General features: G+C 40.6%; 1 protein-coding gene across 22 annotated transcripts in view; it reads left to right on the forward strand.

The window, feature by feature from the left end:
- The window catches only part of NRCAM (neuronal cell adhesion molecule), a 319465-nt gene that overhangs the window by 58919 nt on the left and 235187 nt on the right, over positions 1 to 25359 (forward strand). For all 22 annotated transcript variants that reach the window (XM_070468956.1, XM_070468953.1, XM_070468989.1 and 19 more), the window contains exon 2: positions 11740 to 11877. The gene's annotated coding sequence lies outside the window, so the exon portion shown is untranslated. The remainder of the gene's footprint in view (positions 1 to 11739; positions 11878 to 25359) is intronic.

Raw genomic sequence — 25359 nt, forward strand, 5'->3', positions numbered from 1 at the left:
TATTACAGATTATTGAAGCAAGACTCAATTTCTTTGCTGGGTAGCACTTTAAAAAGGCAGATATGTGTTCTTTATATTTGAAAAATGATAGAATCACTTCTTTAAAAATGTTCTCTTGTACTTTCATATCAATATATCAATTCATCTTCTCATTTAGCTTTGGAATGCTTTGTTTTATGTTAATCAACGATTCTTGGCTTCACGATTCTTGGCTTCACATTAGGAGAACTGCTTCAGTTCAGTTTAGTCGTTCAGTCGTGTCCAACTCTTTGTGACCCCATGACCTGCAGCACGCCAGGCCTCCCGATCCATCACCAACTGCCAGAGTCTACCCAAACCCATCTCCATTGAGTCGGTGATGCCATCCAACCATTTCATCCTCTGTTGTCCCCTTCTCCTCCTGCCCTCAATCTTTTGCAACATCAGGGTCTTCTCAAATGAGTCAGCTCTGCATCAGGTGGCCAAAATATTGGAGTTTCAGCTTCAACATCAGTCCTTCCAGTGAACACCCAGGACTGATCTCCTTTAGGATACACTGGTTGGATCTCCTTGCAGTCCAAGGGACTCTCAAGAGTCTTCTCCAACACCACAGTTCAAAAGCATCAATTCTTTGGTGCTCAGCTTTCTTTATAGTCCAACTCTCACATCCATACATGACTGCTGGAAAAACCATAGCCTTGATTAGACGGAACTTTGTTGACAAAGTAATGTTTCTGCTTTTTAATATGCTATCTAGGTTAGTCACAACGTTCCTTCCAAGGAGTAAGCATCTTTTAATTTCATGGCTGCAGTCACCATCTGCAGTGATTTTGGAGCACTGCAAAAAAAGTCTGACACTGTTTCCACTGTTTCCCCATCTATTTGCCATGAAGTGATGGGATCAGATGTAATGATCTTAGTTTTCTGAATGTTAAGCTTTAAGCCAACTTTTTCACTCTCCTCTTTCATCAAGAGGCTCTTTAGTTCTTCACTTTCTGCCATAAGGGTGGTGTCATCTGCATATCCGCTTAAGACCAGTTAAATCAGCATCTCAGGTGTGGATTTGGGGCACTTGAGGTCTTAATTTTTTAACAGCTTTATTGAAGTCCAATTCACATAACAACAAACTGCACATATTCACAATGAAGTCTGATCAGTTTTGCCATGTGTGGGCATGTGTGAAACTATAGCCACGGTCACGGTAGTGAACACATCATCTGTGGATTCCTCAGTGCCAGTGGAGGGGGAGGGGCTGCACATGAGCCTTGGAATCCTGAGCTGTTATAGCTGGTCTCATCTAATATTTAATAATAGTAACATTAATGAGAAGAGTTATTTATCATTTCACAACCCAGCCTTTTTTTTTTTTTTTGAGACATAATATGTCTCTTTTTGAGGCCTGATCTGACCGCATTAAGAAGAAACATTATTTTTTCTGTCAGGCTATCTGTGTTTCTCTTAAACTTTCTTTCTGGCCCGCAAAGGACTGTTTCTATACAGTCTGGGTTGGGGACTCATGTGTTCGTCTTTTCTGTGCTGATATGTTCACTGGAAAAGTCAAGATTTAACAGTGCCTCTGATCACATGGAAGCGAGCAGACCACTCATTGCCAAACTGCAGATGTAAGAAAATCTGGCAAAGGCAGGGCCATGATGGGGATGATGAGAATTGGGTGGGACCTGATTGGGGACCCAAGTGGAAACGTGGGCTGCCACCGCTCCAAGCAGGCACCCAGCCTGAAACCGTCACAGTTCAGCTGATCAAAATCCTGATGAGGGAAATGGAATTTTTAACTTAATAATGCTCCGTGTGTCAACTGTGTAAGAATGTCGCTGATTGTTTTTCAGCCATTACTAGTAAAATAGTATCTCTCTAGAATATGATTTTTAAAAGTCAGCCAAATAGAATAGCTTTAATGGCCAATGTTTGGAAGTTGGTTAAATGAAAATGATTTCTTTACATGCTAGAATATTATGCAGACGTTAAATAACTTTGTTGACTATGGTCATCTTGTATTAGGTGAGAACAGTGAGTTACTAAATCAGTGCATCCTATATGATTCCACTTCTATTTTGAAAAATGTATATGCACACACACATTCAGGAAAAATAGAACACTTGGAAGACATACACATAAACATTGACAGTTTTTAAATTTCTGGGGATAGAAGATAACATTTGGTTTTAATTTTTTAACCTTTACTTTTTCATATTTTGAAAAATGAAAGAACTTTTTTTTATCAGAAAAAATGCAGTGCTATTAAAAATCACCTGCAAAAGTTCTCCCCAGTAAAATAAAACAGTCCAGTCAAAATGAGGACTGAAAATAAAAACCATTAGCATTCCAGCTTGGAAATAGTGTGAATTGCCAGTAGGCGGGCCCTCACTCCCTGTTTGTTACGCAGTTTGCATAAATGACAGGATTTCAGCAAAATAAACAAACCCCTGGTCAAGTTGGAACTAGTTCAGTTGGTTCTCAGACATCCGAACAGATTTGTTTGATTTATTCTATTAAACTCAAGTTCAAGGTTGCAAAGCATGTGTATTCCTGTTGAATTGTGTTGGCATTTCATTTCATTTTGACTGACTCCAACTGTTGTTTAGCAAGAAGGTAGGGCAGTATGCACATTAGCAGGTTTCTGCATATGGGCTTATCACATTGTTTTTGGAAAATTTGTTTCCAGGGCCCATCAATCTGAGGAGTGTTCTCTTCAACAAGGAAGGAGACATGAAATCAGTGTATGGACCTCTTGTTGTTCAATCACTAAGTCATGTCCAACTCTTTCTGACCCCATAGGCGGCAGTACGCCAGACTTCCCTGTCCTTCACTGTCTCCTGGAGTCTGCTCACACTCATGTCCATTGAGTGGATGATGCCATCTGCCCATCCTATCCTCTGTTGCCCCCTTCTCCTCCTGCCCACCATCTTTCCCAGCATCAGGCAGGGTCTTTTCCAATGAATCTGGTCTTTGCATCAGGCAGCCAAAGTGTTGCAGTTTCAGCTTCAGCATCAGTTCTCCCAGTGAATATTCAGGGTCAGCTTCCTTTAGGATTGACTGGTTTGATCTCCTTGCAGTCCAAGGGACTCTCAAGAGTCCTCTCCAACACCACAGTTTGAAAGCATTGATTCTTTGGAGCTCAGCCTTCTTTATGGTTCAACTCTCACATCCGTTGTGTGACTACTGGAAAAACCATAGCTTTGCCTATATGGACCTTTGTCAGCAAAGTGATGCCTCTGCTTTTTAATATGCTATCTAGGTTTGTCACAGCTTTTCTTCAAAGTAGCAATTGTCCCTGACCACCAGCCCACTACTCTTGGCCTTGACTCTGTCCACTGTTTTTGCCACTTGCAGCTTCATTCTCTCTCTGTTTCTCTTTATTACATGTCTCCTCAGCCTATAAGTGGGCTTGAATCTCCTCTGGCTGAAATCCATTCTTATCTCTGCTTCTCCCTAGAGGTGCCATTCTCTTTCCCTCTTCTCTTTCACTGCCAGGTCTCCGTGAGATTGTCAGTGTTTACTGCCTGATTCCAGCCAGAAACACATTTTCCCTCTTCTGGAAGCCCCAGACCCTTGATATGCCATTCACAGTATTCATGTCAGCCACAAACATCCCCAGCACTGCCCCAGGTACATTCTGGCTTTTGACACATTCCTCCCTCTACCTCTGAATTCTGAGGAACATAGCAGACCATGTTGAAACTGATTCTGAAACTTCTGGGCACAAATTCAAGGATATAGGAGCTCATACAACTCAATAACAGAAACATAAGCAACCTAGTCAAAAAAATGGCCAGAAGACCTCAATAGACATTTCTCCAAGTAGAAGACATACAGATGGCCAATAGGCATGTGACAAGATGCTCAAGATCATTAATTATTAGAGAAATGCAAATCAGAACTGCATTGGGGTTCCATCTCACACTGGTCAGAATGGTCATCATTTAAAAGACCACAGTTTGCCCACGTAGACAGCTGTTCTGCCAACGGCTATCTTACAGAACTGCTTATAGGGTTAAGAGAAGTATTGTCAGGGAGGCCCTTAGCCTACGTCTGGCTCGTGACAATCACTCATTGAAGGCTGAAGCACTTCTTTTCTGATTGGCTCCTTCCTTTCCTACCTGAACACAGGTTCAGAATAAAGAAACCACGCTGAGGTGTGAGTGTGGAGCTGCCAGCAAATGTCTGTGATGCAAACTGGTATCCCAGCAAACTGCCAGCACATGAGCCTCCCAGGCAGTCACTGTAAGATCACCAGGCACAAACAGGAGGCCACAGATGCCAAGGGTCTCCTCTCCGCTTTGCTCAAGCCGTGTGATCTGTCCAAAGCATCTGAAATCACAGAAAATATCCACAGCATGTATTCAAACAGCAGATGGCATTCCTATGCCAGACGCTATCTGTGCCCGGCAGGCCTCTCACACATCCTCAGCCATGGCGGGGGAGGGGGAGCATCGCACTTTCTTCTTCTCTGGGATTTGCCATCTTTTTCTCGCCTCCGATGCCAGTGTCTTCTCACAGGATTTACAAGAGAAGAAAAGTCTCACTGTTCTGGAAATACTCAAAAACGTTCCAAAACTTTCTTAGCATTCTTCCTAGCAACAGATCCAGTGACTTCTCGCCACATTTCTCCTGGGTGGCACCATTCTCATGGTGTTTATCTCTTTCTGCCACCAACTGGCCATACAGCCTTGGGCCATTAGACCGCTTTCTGTGTCTCAGTTTTCTCCTCTGGGGAGAATAAGACCTCCCTCCTCGTAAAGTTCCCATGAAGATCAAATATCTGCCAGTCAGTGACAAAAGTACCCAGTATGGAGTAAGCACACAATATGTGTTGCTAAGGTAGTTGTGTTATTCACATAAACCATGACCGCTTCCGTGTTGGTGGAACTAACATGACTAAGAATCACATGATTTGCTTTTGGTGTCCTGGCTTTGCCACTTACTGACTGGGGTGAATCATTGAGAAGTAACCTTGCGCTTAGTTTATTTTTATCTGTAAAATGTCAAGTAGAATACTTATTTTTCTGAATTAAGTGCAATTACTTCTATGAGAAATATCATAAAAATGCCATACAGCCCAAGATGGTGTTATGGTCTCTCATCTCTGTCTTGCAGTAGAAGCCGCCAGGTCTTGATCACCTTTGTGTTTCTTGTGGCTCCCAGGGCTAGGACCTGGCCGCTGGTGGACCTGAACAGTGATTGCTGAATGAACAGTTTAACAGCTCAACACAGCTGAGAAAAAAACACACCAGGAGGACCTCTGTGTGGCCAAGAGACACGGCATGAGATCTATACATGCATATCAGTTCAGTTCAGTTGCTCAGTCATGTCCAACTCTTTGGGACCCTGTTGACTGTAGTACACCAGGCTTCGCTGTCCATCACCAACTTCAGGAACTTGCTCAAACTCATGTCCATCGAGTTGGTGATGCCATCCAACCATCTCATCCTCTGTTGTTCTCTTCTCCTCCTGCTGTCAGTCTTTCCCAGCATCAGGGTCTTTTCCAGTGAGTCAGTTCTTTGTATCAGGTGGCCAGAGTATTGGATTTCAGCTTCAGCATCAGTCCTTCCAATGAATATTCAAGGTTGATTTCCTTAGGATTTACTCATTTGATCTCCTTGCAGTCCAAGGGACTCTCAAGCGTCTTCTCGAACACCACAGTTCAAAAGCATCAATTCTTCGGTGCTCAGCTTTCTTTATGGTCCAACTCTCACATTCGTACATGACTACTGGAAAAACCATAGCTTTGACATAGATGGATCTTTGTTGGCAAAGTGATGTCTCTGCTTTTTAATACACTGTCTAGATTTGTCATAGCTTTTCTTCCAAGGAGCAAGCGTCTTTTAGTTTCATGGCTGCAGTCACCATCTACAGTGATTTTTGAGTCCAAGAAAATAAAGTCTGTCACTCTTTCCATTGTTTCCCCATCTATTTCCATGAAGTAATGGGACCAGAAGCCATGATCTTAGTTTTTTGAACGTTGAGTTTTAAGCCAGCTTTTTCACTCTCCTCTTTCACTTTCATCAAGAGGGTCTTTAGTTCCTCTTCACTTTCTGCCATAAGAGTGGTGTCCTCTTCACTTTCTGCCATAATAGTGATGTCATCTGTGTATCTGAGGTTATTGATATTTCTCCTGGCAATCTTGATTCCAGCTTGTGCTTCATCTAACCCAGAATTTCATTTCATGTGATGTACTATGCATATAAGTTAAATAAGCAGGGTGACAGTATACAGCCTTGACATTCTTCTGTCCCAATCTGGAACCAGTCTATTGTTCCATGTCCAGTTCTAACTGTTGCTTCCTGACCTGCATACAGGTTTCTCAAGAGGCAGGTAAGGTGGTCTGGTATTCCCATCTCTTGAAGAGATGCACTTACATATGTTCTTTAAGACTGATCCATCAGTCCCTCTCCCTGGTCTTCTTTTATACAAATTCAACCCTGGGAAGACCAGAAGTATCCCTTTAGAGCCCAGAGGATGGCCTTAGTTGCTTGGGCATGCACACCCACCACAGTTAGAAATTACAGCTTGACAGCCTGACAGTCAAGGTGGAGATAGAAAAACTAAGGAAAGTAGACACAGGGACTTAAAAAGCCCTTTTGTGTGTTTTTTTTTTTTTCTTTTTTCTTTTTTTTTACTGTAAGGAGAAATCCCATGTGACCTGCTGAAAGCAAAGTTAGACAAAGTAACAGATCTTTGGAGAACAATTTCACTGTCAGGGTATACCAGATGACCTACAATGACACATTCTGCTAATTTTCATGATTGCTTCAGGGAAGGATGAGGCGAGCTTGACTGTTTTTGCAATATGTTTCTCAAATATAACTTCTTGGTCTGCTGCACAGGTAATTACTCTAACCACAAAGTTCATGTTGCCAATTATCTCAGCTATGGCCTAATTTTCCCTAATGATGCTAAAGCCTAATTCTTCTGGGTTTCACAGTCTCTACCAAATAAATGTTAAAACCTTTGTCTAGCAAAATCAACTGCTTGGTCATGTCAGTTTATGTAACTATTTATATCTTCATGATGATTTGCAGTCAATTTGGAGAATTGCTAATGATTAAAATTAAAGAATGACCTAGAGGCTAAAATTAATTCATTTTAATTTCTTGACAGTTTGGTTTTCACTATTTTTTATACCACTATTGGCTCTGTGAAATAGTGTCCCATTCTGTGTCGTATCATCACATGAACAGCGTTCTACATGGCATGCTTGTCTAATCTGTAGATGACACGGAGGTGAAAGGCATAATGCTAATTTTGAGAGGGCAGAATTGAGATGTCAAATGTTTTTGGCAAGTTGTAATGATAAACTCCATTCTCAAAATGTGAAATATTAATGGGGTGAAAATAAAACCTCCTCTTGGTTCTAGCAAAAATACCTACAAAAAATAATGGAGCTGCTGTCAACCTGATATGTAGCTATACGAACAGCTGGTGATTGAGGTGGCATAACTTTACTCAATATGCATTGGGCATCTGGAGCTGTAGAGAACAGAGACTCACTCAGGACACCCTTAGGAGGAAGGACTGATGCCCATCTGGGTCTGAAAAGTGGGAGGTTATTCGGTTGGATGCTACTTCAGGGAATGAGTCTTCTCTCTCATCATTTCTCTGCTCTTGCTGCTTACCTCTGCATATTCAGTAGGTTCTCATCTGACTCCTAGTGTCTGGTCCAGGTCCCAGAGAGAGCTGATTTGGTTGACTTGGCTGATTATCATTTTTTTCTCCAAGGTGGCGCTAGTGATAAAGAACCTGCCTGCCAATGCAGGAGACTAAGAGATGCAGGTTCAATCCCTGGGTGGGGAAGATCCCCTAGAGGAGGTCTTGGCAACCCACCCCAGTATTCTTGCCTGGAGAATTCCATAGACAGAGGACCTTGGTGGACTACAGTCCACTGGGTTGCAAATAGTCAGACACGACTGCAGTGACTTAGCACATACTAGGGCAGAGGCTTTGGCACAAAGCAACCTCATGGGTCATCTTCCAGCCTCTGAGAAATGCCCTGGAGTCAGGTGCTTCCTCCGGTCCTATCAGTGGCCACCTCTACTGAAACAGCAGTTGATCCCTGCTTTTCTGAACAGTGGGCTGTGGTTGGGAAGGTTTATACTAGGATGTGAATCTGGATCTATATCCAGGAGCCAGATCTGGGATCAAGGAGTGAAAGCTACGAGAAGAGAGATTCAACTCTGTACAGAGTACCCTGAAAATGGAATAGGTTGTGGGCAGATGGATGGTTAGATACACCTTCCAGGCCCCTTCCAATTCTCAAAATTATGTTTTCATTTTTACTGTCATTCTTTTATTTCTTCCCAGAAGTGTCTTAATGAAAACCATCTTTTCACATTATTTTTAAAATGAGCTATGAAGATGATTTCTGCCACAGTATAATTATGAGCTGCCTAAGGTGTCAGAAGCAGTAATGCTTTGCATTAGCCTCTTAAATAAAATATATTTCATATGTGGAATATTTATAACTTAGATTTTATTATAGTCAGTAGCTATTTAAAGAAAGGAAATCATTTACATAATGTAAATGTACCGGACCAGCAAACTGCAACAAAGATACTTCTCTAAGATTTTGAAGATGAGTGTAAGAGTGTTTCAGACATTTTTTTCCTAAGTAATTGTAAATGGCCTTCTAGAGATTTCAGTTAAGCTTTAAAATTCACATGTCATGATGGACTGAATCATTTAGGACAGATTTCAGTGGTGACTCTTCTGACACTTGTCTGAGCTGAAGTCTCCAAAGTAGTGGCCTTAAATCTCACTATTTAAATTCTACTAATTTGGAAGTGTGTGTGTATGTGTTATGAAGGGAGAAGAAAAACTATTCCATACAATGTTCATCTTTTCCCAAACAACAATAGTTAGTTATTTAATTGGAGAAAATCTGAAAGCACTGAGAAGACTCCCGGGTGCTTCTGTTTCCTTTTTCCAACATGAGAGTGCTTTGTGCAAAAAAGAAAAAGAAACAAAATAGGGCTGGGCAGATACAGGGCAGAGTAGCCTTGCCTCCAGCTGCCTGTTTATTGCATTCCCTACAGGCAATACATGGTTGGGAAAAAAAAGCAGCTTTGTTAAAATTCCACTTCCACCATTTTGGAGGCAAGACAAAGCACTCTCAACTTCAATTTCCTCATTTATAAATCAGGGATAATAATAGTCCTTAGGACAGAGCGTTCTTGTGAGGATTGAAGCACTTAGCACAATGTCGGGCTCTTACAGAGTGCTCAGAAATTTAGCTCTTAGGATTATTTTTATCTTCATTACTCCTTAAGGGGTGGGAATCCTGAGGTTCTGCTTGCCTCTGCCCAGAAAGTCAGTAGCATCAGGCCCTGTTAATGGTGTGAATCCATGTGGACCTGTCCTACCCAGCCCAGCCCAGCCCGAAATAGGGTCATGTCAGGCCCCAGCTCATGATCTGCTTTTATCCTCCGTGGAAGACTCGAGTCCGTCCTGGTCGCGCTCCTTTGCTTGGACCTCATATAAGTCTGTGTACCTCTCAGAGTCCTAGTTTCCTCCTCTTGAAAATTAGGAAACTATTCATTTATTTTTAATCGACATAAAGTTGATTTACAATGTTGCATTAGTTTCAGCAAAAGATTTCAGTTATATATATATATATTCTTTTTCAGATTCTTTTTCCTTATAGATTATTACAAAATATTGAGTACTGTTCCCTGTGCTACACAGTAGGTCTTTGTTGGTTATCTATTTTATATATAGTAGCATGTATATATGGAGAAGGCAATGGCACCCCACTCCAGTACCCTTGCCTGGACAATCCCATGGACGGAGGAGCCTGGCAAGCTGCGGTCCATGGGGTCGCTAAGAGTCAGACACGACTGAGCGTCTTCACTTTCACTTTTCACTTTCATGCATTGGAGAAGGAAATGGCAACCCACTCCAGTGTTCTTGCCTGGAGAATCCCAGGGACGGTGGAGCCTGGTGGGCTGCTGTCTATGGGGTCGCTTAGAGTCGGACACGACTGAAGCGACTTAGCAGCAGCAGCAGCATGTGTATATTAGTCTCAACCTCCTAATTTATCCCCCTACTTTTCCATTTGGTAACCATAAGTTTGTTTTTTATATCTGTGAATCAGTTTCTGTTTTGTGACTAAGTTCATTTGTATCATTTTTAGACTCCACATATAAGCAGTATCATATGATGTTTGTCTTTGGTGTTCTTCGCTTAGTGTGATCTCTAGGTCTATCCATGTTGCTGCAGATGACGTTATTTCATTCTTTCTTATGGCTGAGTATATTCCATAATATAAGGATACCACATCTTCTTTATCTATTCATTTGTTGATGGACTTTTAGGTTATTTCCATGTTTTGGCTATTAACAGGCACATGAAAAAATTCTTGACATCGCTATTAGAGAAATGTGAATCAAAACTACAGTGAGGTAGCACCTCAACTGGTCAGAATGGCCATCATTTAAAAGTCTACAAATAATAAATGCTGGAGAGGGTCTGGAGCAAAGGGAACCTTCCTACACTGTTGGTGGGAATGCAGATTGGTGCAGCCTCTGTGGAGAACAGTATGGAGGTTCCTCAAAAAAATGAAAAATAGAGCTATCATATGATCCAGCAATCCCACTCCTGGGCATATATACAGAGAAAACTATAATTTGAAAAGGAGAACTATTAAATTTTATAGAGTTTGGAAGTTTTGGATATTATTAAACTGTATTTGTTTTAGAGATCAGATGCAAATTGTGTAGAGAAGATGGGACTCTTAGCCCTGGATGAATCACTGAAGAATGTCTCCTCTGACTTTCTCTCCTTCAAAAAAATAATTGTGCTTGGGTTCTGTCCCACGTGATCTGATATATTGGTAATTGGTCAGGCATTTATTTGGCCCCATGGGGCCTAGCCACTGATATTTTGTAAAACCTCTCCCACTGGTGCAAATGTACCTGCAAGGTTAAGAAACACTTAGCAAGCCCAAGGTCAGACTATTAATGGCAAAGGCAGGTCTAGACTCCCGGCTTCTCTTTTTTCCCTGTACACTGTCCCCAAGTTCTGGTTTGAAAGAGATTTTCTGAACATTTTTGCAGTATTTTTTTCACACTTTCTCATAAGAATGAGTTATTAAATAAACATATTATTCAAACACTTCTGTTAGTTGGCTTCCTTTTAATTAAGGTTTCATTCTATGGTTTTTTACCTTAACCTTATGCTTGTTTTCTTACAATGGTGTGTTCTGAAACCTTCCTTCCCAGATACTTCCTTTTCTCACTGCCTTCAAAGTGACCTCCAAAATGTAATTGCATGTCTGTGTTCCTCACTGAGATCATCAACCTTGATCAAATACTAAGTTCTTCATTGTTTGTTCTTTGCAGTTTGTATTAGATTTCCCTAGCCTCTACCTGTGTGTTGATGTGATTCTACAGCACTCTGTATTCCCATGAAGTATTAGAGTAAAATTAGATCAAGTGCCTTTTTTCTGGCTTTGATTTTTGTGAGCAGTTGTTTCCTGCTATTGAGGGCTCATTCAGACTTCTATCATATACCAAAATGTAATTGGAATTGTGTTACCTTTTTTTAATTACCTGTTGCCATGAAATTGCTTGAAGTTTCTTAGACACTGATGTCCTTAACTACTGTAATGCTTGGTTAAAATTCATCATGGGATTTAATACGTATTAAATTCCCCTCGTCAATTTTAGTAGGATAGCTGAATGAAAGCTTAATAGAATTAGATAACCCCAAACAGTTTACACTGCTCTGTGATTGTTTTGTTTCCAGGAACCTTTGTGATACTCCACACTTGTGTGCCGAAGACTTTAACCACATCTGCTCTCAGGAGTTGGCATCCTGGGAAAAGGACAGCTCCCAGAATCAAGGAAATTTTTGGGAGGTTCCTGGCCTGGTGGATCTTTGAAGGTGAGAATGAAACTGTTTTCTCTTTGTCTTTAGAAATCTAATTGAGCTGTTCCGTCTTCAAAATCTGCTTTCTGGAAGAGTGAATAGGGGACTACATTATTGAAAATTCTCTGTAAAGAACTGAGAGTTTTTCTTTTTCAGGAGATTTTATAGTAGTCATGAAGGATATCAGTTGGCTATTTTGGTCAAATAGGAATTTATCTGAAGTGTAGATCTGTGAAACGACCATCTATGAAAACTTATTTAAAAATACACATACATACACACACCCCTTAAAAAAATCAGTAACATTTCTCTTCTCAGAAATTTCTTATGCATTTAAGGTCTCTCTCAGCCTTCATTTCTGTCTTACCCTGCCTTCTAGGATTATTTTTAAGAATCAAACAATATAACTTATGTAAACCATGAAGTATTATTTGCAAAAGTAAGAAAAGTAGTCACTATTTCGAAACACTTATAATCCTCCAGATTACTCTCGTAACTTCCAATCTGTTTTCTTCCATAGTGTGATTCATTTTTATTTCAATTCAGTATATTTTGCTAGGATCTTAAGAAGTAAAGTCCTTCCCTTCAAGGAATATCTGTCAAATTCAGGACAGTCACATAAATAAATATGACCCACTCCAATATGATCTTAAGTATATTTAAATGCACTAAGGATTAAAAAAGGCATGAAATGCACCCTGGGGCCAGAAGATTGTGTATGTAAAAGCAGGCTTCCTGGAGGAGGTAACCCCTGAAATGGTCCTTGAAAGATGAATAGGAGTTAGGCTGGTAAAGAGCAGGGTGGGGTGGAGGAGTCCATTGCAGGCAGTGGTGGTGAGATAGTTGTGTAAAACTCACATACAGAAGTAATAAGTCATTCAGGATTTTTGACCCATAGGTATGGGGTGTGTGTGTGTGTGTGTGTGTGTGTGTGTGTGTTTGTAAGCACTGAAGGTTTTTTTTTAATTGAAGTATGATTGATTTACAGTGTTGTCTTAGTTTCTGGTGTACAGAAAAGTGATATATTCTTTTTCAGATTCTTTTCCATTATAGTTTATTATAAGATATTGAATATAGTTCCCTGTGCTATACAGTAGGACCTTATTATCCCAAACTCTTCATTCATCACTCCCCTAGCCCCATTCCCCTTTGATAACTATTAGATTATTTTCTACATGTGTGATTCTATTTCTGTTTTGTAAATAAATTCATTAGTATCATTTTTTCAGATTCCACAAATAAGTGATATCATATATTTGTCTTCTGTCTGACTTGCTTCATTTAGTATGATAACTTCTAAATTCATCCATGTTGCTGCAAATGGCATTATTTCATTCTTTTTTATGGCTGAGTAATAAATATTCCATTGTGTGTGTGCACACACACACCACATCTTTATCCATTCACCTGTTGATGTACATTTAAGTTGTTTCCATGTCTTGGCTGTTGCAAATAGTGCTGCTATGAACGCTGTGGTTCATGTATCATGTATCTTTTTGAATTACAGTTTTCTCAGGAGTGGAATTGTAAGATCATATGGTAATTGTATTTTAGTTTTTTAAGGAACCTCTGTACTGTTCTCCATTGTGGCTGCACCAGTTTAAATTCCAACCAAAAGTGTGAGAGGGTTCCCTTTTCCGCTGAGGGATTTTGAAGTGGCAGTCATTGGCCTTTTAGATGTGTTAACCTGAAGAAAGGTAGAGGAAGAGTTACAGGTGAGCAGGACTGAAGGAGGAAGATTTGTTATGATCTGGGGAAGAGATGGGAGGACTATAATAGCAGCAGAGAACACCAAAAAATTGATGCTTTTGAACTGTGGTGTTGGAGAAGACTGTTGAGAGTCCTTTGGACTGCACGGAGATCACACCAGTCAATCCTAAAGGAAATCAACCTTGAATATTCATTGGAAGGGCTGATGCTGAAGCTGAAGCTCCAATACTTTTATCACCTGATTCGCAGAACTGACTCATTAGAAAAGACTATGAAGCCTGAAAAGATTGAAGGCAGGAGGAGAAGGGGACGACAGAGGATTAGATGGTTGGATGGCATCACCGACTCAATGGACATGAGTTTGAGCAAGCTCCAGGAGTTGGTGGTGGACAGGGAAGCCTGGTGTGCTGCAGTCCATGGGGTCACATAGAGTTGGACAGGACTGAGCGGCTGAACTGAACTGAACTGAGTGAGGAACAGAGAAAAAAATTTTGGACAACTAGAATATTCTGAATTTTGTGATAGCTTGAACAATGGAAGTGAGAAAACATTAGGACTTGGGATTGTCAGGTTTCTGACTTGAGTGACGGAAAGCATGATGATGTCATCAAGAGAATTAGCAAGGAAGTGGACTTGGTGGGCGGGAGGAGAGGACCTTGAGGTGTATTTGGGACATGTAGGTCAAAATGGCTCCCAGCTAGTTGGACATGTAAGTGTAGTGGTTAGGGCAGGGCTGAGGACTAGCAATGTTGATTTGGGAGTTACAGGCAATAGTTAAAAATCTTTTTTTAAAATGTAAATTTGACATTGTACTTAAGCCTCCACTATCATTTATTTGTATACTTAAAGCACAGTTCACCACATTCTCAATTTCCATCTTATTTTGCCATTACCTGTCATTTCATTTGTCTCTATTCTTGTTGGTCCTGTTTTCTTGGCATAATAAATTGGGATTTTACCTCATGACCGTTGTTGTGACCTTTTGAGTTTGATGAAAGAAAATTCCACCTAGTATTTTAAAAACCCATGAAACCCTAAAATGGTGTAGAATTGTAAGCGCCAGTCTCCATTTTAATTCACAGTGGCTATAGAAGTTATTTAAGAAAAGTACTTTGCTTTCCAAAGTATAGTGTTGTGTGTTTTTTTTTCCCCCTGTATAAATCGAGATTTCTTGTCAGTTCCTCCCTTTCATTGCTGTGTCCAGGATCTGAGTCTTGCATATGGGAGACTAAGCAGCATCTTTTTTGCAATCTTGGGTGGGGTGGTGCCAGGGTCCCTCCCTTGGGTCTTCCCAGAATCGACCCAGAATGCCATTAAGGAAGACTGCTATAACAGAGGCAGCACTGTTTGAGGTCAAGCCTATCCAAGTCAGACTTCTGAAAATCATTACGCAGAGCCTTCTTTGAGGGAATGTCATGGGTAAAAATTTTAAATTCAAATAATACTTACAATAGTACTATTTTGAGAGAATTTTATTTGATTACCATGGTCGTAATGAACTTACTGATTTTTTTTTCTTAAGATCTGTTGGAAAATTACAAAATGCTTCCTTTTTACTCTTTCTAGTTTACTTCTCTAGCATCCTTCCAGAAACTTTCACGATCAGTTAATCTGTCACTTTCAGTTTTATACAAAAGAGAATTAATTTGAAGCAGAATTAAGTACCTAATGCTAACAGCTGGAGCCAGAGCCCTGGCCAGTTGAAATGCATTCTGTCCTTTCCACTTGAGCTTTTTCCTTCTTATTCCAAATCTTTATTGAACCGTGATGTTATCTATGTGTCTTAAAATAGGAAATTGAATTAAGTAAATCAGTTCACACTGATGGCATATGCTTTGGTTAACCACTCTCTGCTCAGCAAACAGATTTTGCCTTACTGCTTTGGGCTCTGATTAAGGTTTTATTGTTTTTTTATCTTTGTACCTAAAATTTTTTTTAGTATGAAATTTGTTTTTAGCATTCTCTATTGTGGTTCCACTGCTAAAAGGAAGGACTGGAAGAGAATCAAAACTACCTGTGTTTAAAGTCCAGTTTAAAAAGACCTGTCATTTCAATCCATTATCAAGAAAGTTTTTTCCAATAGGTGCTTTCAATAGGCATACTAGGCACATTCTAGGCACATTCAAATAAGGCAAGCACTGGCCATACAACCCAGTTTCCTGAAACATTTTACTTTTTTCCAGCTTTATTTCCCTTTTTAAAATAAAAGGCAACTTCCATACATTAAAAAAAAAAAAAAAAGACACTCTTCATTTATTTTAAAACCAACACTTTTAAGCAGAGGCTATTTCTGATTGGGTCAAAAACATTGTAAGACTTGGTGAATTTTATGTATAGAAAATGAATTCATGGAAATGCTGAGTTGGTGTAACTTAGAATGACGTCACATGCATGCAAGTTGTAGGTGGTCTCAAGGACAATGAATTGTTCTCTGAAATTCACAGAACGGGCAGTCATTGCTGTGAAACCAGTGGGCTGTTTTAGGGTCTGGATACACAGCATGATTCAGTCATCCCGAGGGCTGCCAGTCGCGAAAGGAGTTTCCACTTGCTTGTGTGCTGGACACAAGAAATATGTCTGCCCGTTTTGGTCTCTTTCTGCCTTTTGTCTCACTCATAGTCTTTGTGATACGGACAAATATGGTATCTCCAAAACAGGAGACCCTTGACAGTTTGTGTTTATGGATCTAAAAGTGGAGACAATTGGTTGTGGATTGAAAAGCAGGCAAATGACCCTTCACTGGGCTTCCCTGATAGCTCAGACGGTAAAGAATCTTCCTGCAATGCAGGAGACCTGGGTTCAGTCCCTGGGTCACAAAGATCCCCTGGAGGAGGATATGGCTACCCACTTCAGTACTCTTTCCTGGAGAATCCCACAGATGAGTCTGGTGGGCTACAGTCCATAGGGTCACAAAGAGTTGGATGTGACTGAAGCAATTTAGCATGCACGCACGCATGCACACACACACCCTTCATTTGGTAACAAGCAAGAGCCCTGGGAAGACAGTGTCTTGGCATGCTGCTCTCCTCATAGCATGGCCACATTGGACCAAATGATAATGTGAACAGAGATGGAGAGATGGAGAGACTTCTGCAGACAGTAAACACAGGATGGTGTGATGTCTGGGAAGGGACAGGTCAGCTTTCACTGCTGTCTTAGGGCTTGGTGGTAGGGTCTTCTAAACGGTCTGACTGTGGACAGCAGTATTGGGTGGCTGCTTCCTGCTTCGATTCCAGAATGACTGTTCCAAGTATCATTATGCCAACAAAGCACAATGGATGGCACTGATGTGAACTTCGGAGGTGCCACTTAAAAGTATTTAGAGTTTAAAATAATATTCAAGACTTCCCTTCTTCTGCCCTGTGGGTGGAGCACAGAATTTTGCTGGAGGGAGGTAGTTTAGAGAAAACTCTTGGAAAGTGAAAGCCATCGGTGAGTTGCCAGGGTGACGCTTCTGAATGGGCAGTCTTCCAAAAGGCTCAAATCATATTTAGCGTAGTGTGTTACCCTACGCCCTTTTGTAGTGTGGGATTTTGAAAAGAGAGGGGGCAGGAAATGCTGAGCCACCAGCTTTTGGATCCAAATTCAGTCCCACTGTAGAGATCACAGACATCAGCAGTCTGTGGGCCATTTTGGTGGAGGACAATAACAGTGGATTTCTAATCAGATAATGTCCTGCTACATTTGAATTTTCACTCTCCACTGCCTTTTGTCATCTGAATCCTTTCAAAATCATTCTTGACTCAGGTTTATTATTAACTTTTTGAACTCTGGCTTCTGTACTAATATCTTGCTGCTCACATTAAAATGAGAATGTTGCCACAAGAATTTCTTTTTGCATTTGTTAATAGAATAGCAAGGCAGCATAATATGAATTAATACTCTTCACATTTCCCCACAGTATAAGCTGGATTCATTATCCCCTGGGGATCTATTTCAAATTCATGTCCTAGTAAGCCATTCCAGCTAGTTGTTGGCTTTCTAGCTTTTTAAAAGCTTCTCCATAATGGATAAATAGAGAAGAATACATAATACATAATTTTGATTTTAAACTTTAAAAACATGTTTGATTGTTCTCATTATAAAATGAAAAATGAGACAGAACTTCCTCTTCAATGACCGATAGTAGAAGTATTTGTAATTTTCTTTTGGCAAGAACCATCCTGAGGCAATTATATCTTTTTAATATAGTTTAGACAATAAATTCTATGAGGAAAGATTAAGGATAGAAACATTATTGAGGATGCAGAGCCACTAACAGAGTTTATTCATCCTTTGTAACATCTTTCCTTCAGAGGACACATGTATTATCATTGACCGAACTATTTAAAATGGCAGTATCTGCTTGGGCAATAATTCTCTGTTACCAATATTTCAAATTACTCTCTCTCCTCTTCTGTTTGCCTTCTTTGCTATCAAAACTTCCAGTTTTGTTTCCAGTCATCATATTAGTATGTGTGTGTCACACAGAGAATGTGACACAGCAAAGGAGCAGAGGCAGAAGAAGAGAAAGCTGAAGAAAGCGACAGGAAAACAAGAGGTATTTTGTATTTCCTACACAGAAACCAAAGCAGTATTTGGAGTTCCTTTCCTGCCTCCACCTTATTTGTTTTTTTAATTTCTTTGACATGAGCGCTACATGATTTTTTATAACTTACCAATCGATAAGCAATTATGCAGAACCATATTCTGAGTGAGAGATCCGAAAACAGTCACTCTCATAAAGCTGTGCTGTCGCCTGGACGCCTTACCCCTTTCAGGCTTGAGATGCTCTTTCCCCAGCTGCTGGGAGTCTTAGCAGCTGGAAGCTCGCAGCTGGCTCCCTCCGTGGTGACTGCCCTTAGCTGTCAGCTAAGGAGAGCTGCCTCACTCAAGAGCCTGCCCGTCGCCCCTGGGGCAGCAGCTTCCATTCAGTGGCTGGTCAACCTGGGGACACAGAGGCCCTTGCCCCACTTCAGGACAACTCTGTAGGGCCGGTAGGGTCAGCTGGGGCTTCTGTTGTGACTGCACTTCTGTCTGGCTTCTCCCACTGCCTCACCTGCTTTCTTCACTCTGCCGTTGGTGTGGAGTCCAGCAGCAGTCACCAGTGACATTTCCAAATTCTCATCTGAGTCTGGTTCGAGGAAGGGTAGCCTGCCGCAGCCGCCGTACCTGGACCATGCCTTGCGTACATGTATGCCTGTCCACTGTGGTAAGGCACTGGCTCAAGAATCATCAAGATCTCTGACAAGTCCATGCCGTTCCTGTGAAAAATGGGAATAAAAATACCAACCTCTTAGAGTTGTTGCCAGGGTTCAGTAGCGAAGTATTCAGTGCCTGCCACACAAGAAGCACTCCTTAAATTACAGCTTTTGTTGAAATTATCTACAAATGATCCATAAATGGTGTACTAGTTCCGACCAATTGATTATAATACAGAATGTATTGTAATGTCATTTTATGACCACATTTATTTCAGTAGAGGATCAGATTAATGAAAGAGGCATCATCTGCTTATTTAAATAGTTCTTCCTCATTGTCAGTTTCCATTTATTTAGTGTGTAGAGAAATTGGGAAGGTCTCTAAAGGGATCCGTAAGTCATTAAAGAGATAGAAAATGTTATAGGAAAGAATGAAAGGATCTGGAAATAAGATTGGAAGATTGAGTAACTTGCTTTCTATATTCAAGTAAGTGGAAATGTTTTATGAGGGGAATATTGGACTTGTTTTTCCCATGTTCACAGAAGACAGAACAAGAGAAAATGGACATAAATTGAAGGAGGAATCTAGGTGGGTTTATATTAAGGGAATTCCTCTGTTCTTGGACAGTAAACATGGGAAGGAGCTTGTCATATATATGTGTGTGTGTGTGTGTGTGTGTGTGTGAGTGTGTGTGTGTATTTTTTTTTTCTTAATCTTCAAAAAAAAAGAAAGACAACATTCAGTCAATCACTGAGATGCCTCCTAGGGAATTTATGGAGGACTCTGAACTCTTGTGATTCTGAGATTTCAGATATGATATTTCCTAGAAACTCAGACACATATGTTCTGTTTTATAAATGGAAACTAACTACTATTTGACCACTTTTATTTTCTTTTTAACTAAATTTTTTGTAATATCTTTGAAAATGCCCATATGCACCTTGTATGTAGTTTTCTGATAATGTTAATTTTTTCACTGAATAGGTGTCTATTAAAAATACGACAAGTATCATTATCATAATTTCCAATATGTCATCTCTTTATATTATGTATATAAATAAATTAAAACCTAGCATCCTACGCCATTTATCTATATGTGCTGTAAGTTATTTGGGGTCTCAGATCTTGGGATGATGTTGTTTAAATGAGCACTTGTGAGTAATAAATCACTCTGAAGGGCTTTAGAACACCAGCAAGAGGTCTGGAACTTTGGAGAACACTTTTTCAATCAATTAATGGCTAAGCGATAAGATTAAAGAGTGGATATGGGACTAGGTTTTTCATGTTCTTTAAGACCTCAGTGTCAAAAGATAAGAGGAAGCCACTAAGATGTTTCTCAATTACTGGTAAATGTTTTGGATTTTGCATTTTCTCTTTGGCATGGCTTGTCAAATGAGTCACAAACAAGAGACAGAATGAAGTGGTGAAGGAGCCCTGGCCCACAAACCAAAATGCCTGGCTCTGCTTCCATCACATTTAAAAATGGTCTGTGCTTCTCTAATAGAACTATGTCTGCATGGAATTTCTTTGAATCTCTTAACTTCAGAACCCTGTATTAGATGCTCATCACAGCACAGTACCTTCTTTCAGAAGACGCCCAGCAGACCTAACCTGAGGGCCCCATCACCCCTTGACCTAAAGCAAGCAGCTCTGCTTCTGCTGATTATTTTTCTTTTTTTTTTTAGCAAGCACAGGTAGATAGAGGTTCCATTTAGGATTTCAGTTGACTAAATAGATTCATTGCTAGAAACAAGAATCCTACAGGTAGTCCTGCTGATCTCCTGTCTTCAGTTTTCTCCCCAGTATATCTCTTTAAAATACTGAATTTCATTGCTTCTCTTACGGCCTAGTTAAAACTCTTCCAGTAGCTGTCTATCTCATGGGGGAAAATGTACACACTGTTTACCCCAGTATTCCTGGCCGCCCTCACTGCCCCAGCAGCGGAGATGGACTTAGAATTCTAACATGAGGTCATCTGGATCTGGTTATCAAATGCAGAGTCGGAGACTGGGTGGCCTCTCATAAGCAGCTCATACAGTCGACTTCCTGTCTGATTTTGCTCAGCATCATCCTTGCCTTCTAAGCTACCCAGGCCGTTCTGTTCCTATTCTGAGCATACCTCCTCCATAAGGCCTTCCTTGATAGCTCCAGCCCCTATTAATCTGGCCGAGCTCTGAAATTCTTTTACACACGTGGGCATTTATGCTAGTCTGCGTTCCATTTTACCCAGTTTGACAATCGTGTTATGTAGCCTGCCTGTGCTCAGCATTATTCTCGCTCCCTCAGGTGTCAGGGAATACTGCAGCAGTCACTGTGACCACCACTTACCTAGAGAAATACACATTCCAGCATCATCCCCAGATGTAAATTTTCAGTGTTCAGTTCAGTTCATTCGCTCAGTCGTGTCCAACTCTTTGCGACCCCATGAACTGCAGCATACCAGGCCTCCCTGTCCATCACCAACTCCTGGAGTTTACTCAAACTCGTGTCCATTGAGTCGGTGATGCCATCCAACCATCTCATCCTCTGTCGTCCCCTTCTCCTCCCACCTTCAGTCTTTCCGAGCATCAGGGTCTTTTCCAATGAATCAGTTCTTCGCATCAGATGGCCAAAGTATTGGAATTTCAGCTTCAGCATCAGTCCTTCCAGTGAATATTCAGAACCGATTTCCTTTAGGATGAACTGGTTGAATCTCCTTGCAGTCCAAGGAACTCTCAAGAGTCTTCTCCAACAACACAGTTCAAAAGCATAAATTCTTCAGTGCTCAGCTTTCTTTATGCATTAAGATATTCTGGAAGAAATTTTAGCAATATGGATGGAAATAAAACTTACCTTAAGTTATAACACATTAAAGCTCAAAGCACTTGCCTTGACCGAATGATATAGATTTAAGCCTAATTCTGCCTCTCACTTTGGGTTCATCAGCAAGTCACTTGTTCTTTAAGGTCTTTTTAATAACTGTAATAATACTGCTATTCTTTGTTCTTTGCACCTCACAGAGTGCTTTTACACGTTCTTTAATTTGAACTTCACAATGACCCACAAGGTACTGAGGTAAGCTAGTATCTCTCAAACAAGAAAACTGAGCTGAGGGCCATGGCCTCAAATCTTTTTTTAAAAAACTTTTTATTTTGTATTGGGGTATAGCCCATTAACAAACAATGTTATGGTAGTTTCAGGTGAACAACAAAGAGACTCAGCCATATATATACATATATCCATTCTCCCCCAAACTCTCCTCCCATCCAGGCTGCCACATAACATTGAGCAGGGTCCCATGTGCTCTATGCTAGGACCCGGTTGATCATCCATTTTAAGTATAGCTGTGTATACATGTCCATCCCAAACTGCCCAAGTATCCCTCCCCCCACCACCTGCCCCTCAACTGTAAGTTTGCTCTCTAAGTCTGTGAGTCTGTTTTGTAAGTAAGTTCATTTGTATCATTTCTTTTTAAATTCCACACATTAGGAATTCCATACGCTATTTCTCCTTCTCTGTCTGACTTACTTTACTAGGTATAATAATGTTTAGGTCCATCCATGTTGCCCCAAATGCATGCCCTCAAATTTTTATGTGTTAAGCTGACAGTAGTCACCAAAACTCAAATCTTCTGGCTTCTATTTTATCGTTCTCCTAAACTGTTACTAAAAGTATTGTCTGCCTGACTGCCCTGATGACCCAGTGGCTAAGACTCTGCACTCTCAAAAAGCAGGTGTTTCAGATTCCATCCTTGGTCAGGGAACTGGATCCCTTATACCAAAACTAAGAGTTTGCATGCCACAGCGTAAGATCCTGCGTGCTACAACTAAGATCCAGCACAGCCAAATAAATAAAATTACTTCTAAACAAAAGTGTTGTCTACGGACCAGCTGCCCGCTGTGTGGGTGTCACCTGGGAGCTTGTTAAAAATGCAGAAGTTCAGGCCTCAGCCCAGACCTGCTTTCTCAGGATCTGCATGTTAACAAGATGCCTAGGGATTCATCCATCATTTAAAGCAGAAGTACTGTAATATCAGAACAGTTTAAGCCTCTGTGGTACAAACATGAAAAGGTTTTTGAAATTTTTATCCCTATCCCTGCCACCAAATCTCCTCTGTCATCTTTCCTTTTTCTTTGAAGAGATCTCGAGCAGATTTGATAGACTTTTAGTTACTTTCTGTTCTTTTTTTAAAATAAGTTTCATACACTCTAATCCAGTTTTAAAACTTCAAACTCACATGGAAGGAAAAGCTTTCCTTTACCCCAGCCCAGCTTGTACCCTTCAAAAGGTGGGTTTTTTCTTTTTTTGTTTTTTGCCTGTTCTTAAACCAAATGTACTTACTTCCAAGTTCTGATTCTTGATAATGTATCATGATGATGTTCAGTGTTCAGAATAAGAAATTCAGTTGCCCCGTTCAGTCTTCAGTGAAACTCAGAAGTAAAAACCAAGCACACACGCCCAACATTAAGTAACCAAGACATTTCAATCTCTATTCACTGTATTTCACCAACTTATTGGACCAAGGATGACTTATGGTTGGTTGTCTCTGGCAAAAACTGAAGTTGTTAAAGTATGAGACTGTACTTCATGAAGAAAGAACATTTTCAATCTCTTGTTCTTAATTTTTGTTTTCGTTTTTCAGTCTTCTTTGACTTGGAAGCCAAGAGTTAGATTTATTCACCAGTAGCCAAATGCCTGTCCTAAGATGCTAGATGGAATTCCAGGAGACTTCCCTGTGGGTCCAGTGATTAAGACTTTACACTTTCACTGCAGGGAGTTTGGGTTCAAACCATGGTGGAACCAAGATTCTGCATACCGTGTGGCACAGCAAAAAAAGAAAAGAGAAAGAGATGGATTACTCCAGTCCCAATTATATACTTTGTTGAACTTCTAACCCTGCTTTCCACCCTGAAATGAAAGTTTCATTTTGACTCTCTTGCTACCTTCTCTGTGTCTAGTTTGTCTTCCCTTTCATGTGACAAAAAGGGCAGCTTTTATCTTTGTTTCTGGTTTGCAGATTTCATACATATTCATTAGCAGTTTCCTTTTCCAGCTACTGTTTTGTAGTTTGTTATTTGTAAATGAAATCTAAAATGAAGAACAGCTCCCAGTTCTCACTTTAATACACTTGAGTTGTTAATCTTGATTTTGGAAGTCATGAATGAGATAGGAGTGACTTTTGAAGGCTATTTTCTTAGGCTGCATCATTCAGGGAAGGGGTGTGTATGTGTCTCTGTGTCATGTGGCTTGGGTAGGTAGACAGCACAAGTGCAGGAGTTTTTCCAGAGTATCTTCAGGGTCATCGTGCTAGGCAGTGCACCCACTATCTCACTTCATCTTCACAAGGGCATTCTGAGAGGTGTATCCATCTTAGAAGTCTGGAACCAAGGCTAAGGAAAAGTAAGCAATTTGCTCCAGTTCTCAAAGCTAGTAACTGAAGGTGCAGTGATGACAGATAATTAAATGTGGATGTTTCACCTGCTTTTCTACTTGATCTGTAGAAATTGATCGTGGGACTTTTTGGAGTAATTACCTTTAGAGTAATTCTTAGGTTTCCCTGATGGCTCAGAGGGTAAAGAATCCACCTGCAAGGCAGGAGACATAGGAGATGTGAGTTCGAACCCTAGGTTGGGAAAATCCCATGGAGGAGGAAAATGGTAATCCACTCCAGTATTCTTGCCTAAAAAATCCTGTGGACAGAGGAGCCTGGCGGGCTTTGGTCCAAAGGGTCGCAAAGAGTCAGACATGACTGAGTGATTAAGCACACACACCTTTAGAGAGTCAATTTGTTTTTATTTCAGTGTATTAAGTTCTTAAGAACAGTGTTACTAGGCCTGGGCTAGTGGGAGTGGAGCCTGTCTGACCTGTCCTCACTTAAACCTGAGGCTTGGTGCTGGTCCCTAGATGCCAGGGAAACTGACTCAGTATTTCCATGGATTGCTCTTTTAGTTAGTGCTTTGTTTACTGGATAGTGCTACAAAACCCTACCATTATGTGTCTATAGAGAGTTTTTCTTCCCACCTTCAAGAAAGCTCTGGTTTGCAGAAAGCTCTTGTTCTTCCCCTCCCTTTCCTCTGGAAAACAAAACAGATGCAACTCTTAGGGGCGGACTTAGCATCACACGCTTAACAATTTCAGGCACCCCCTTTGCAGCCTCCCATAATTACTGGAGTGTTAGCAGGCAGCGCACCTGTCCTTTTAAGGGCTGTTTTTCTAAATTTGCTAGTCAGGCGAGTAATCTCTTTGTATTGTGAGTCTGTTTCTTAATTGTTGCATCAGATTCTCTCTGTGTCTCTCCTTGTTCAGCTTGGTGGCTGTGGACAGAGGACCCCTCCTGGGTACCCTTCTGCCTTGGAGAGGATTGGCATTGCCCTATAAAGGCCACAGAAATCTGCACGTGTTAAGGCCAGCCTGAAGCAACTCTATGCTAGCCTCTTAAAATTTTTGCTGAAATTTAAAACACTATTTGCCTTCAGATATAAAACAGAGGCCCTTTTTTGGAACTCAGTAGCACTTAGAGTTGTCTGTTGTCTGCCAAGCAAGTTGTAATTAAGTTTCCTATGCAATTTACCGTGTGATTTAGGATATGTGATTTTTTTTTTTTTAAAAGCCAAGGGCAGAAGTATT

Source organism: Odocoileus virginianus, chromosome 1 (assembly GCF_023699985.2).
Source record: "Odocoileus virginianus isolate 20LAN1187 ecotype Illinois chromosome 1, Ovbor_1.2, whole genome shotgun sequence".
In the NCBI taxonomy this organism is placed as follows: Eukaryota; Metazoa; Chordata; class Mammalia; order Artiodactyla; family Cervidae; genus Odocoileus; species Odocoileus virginianus.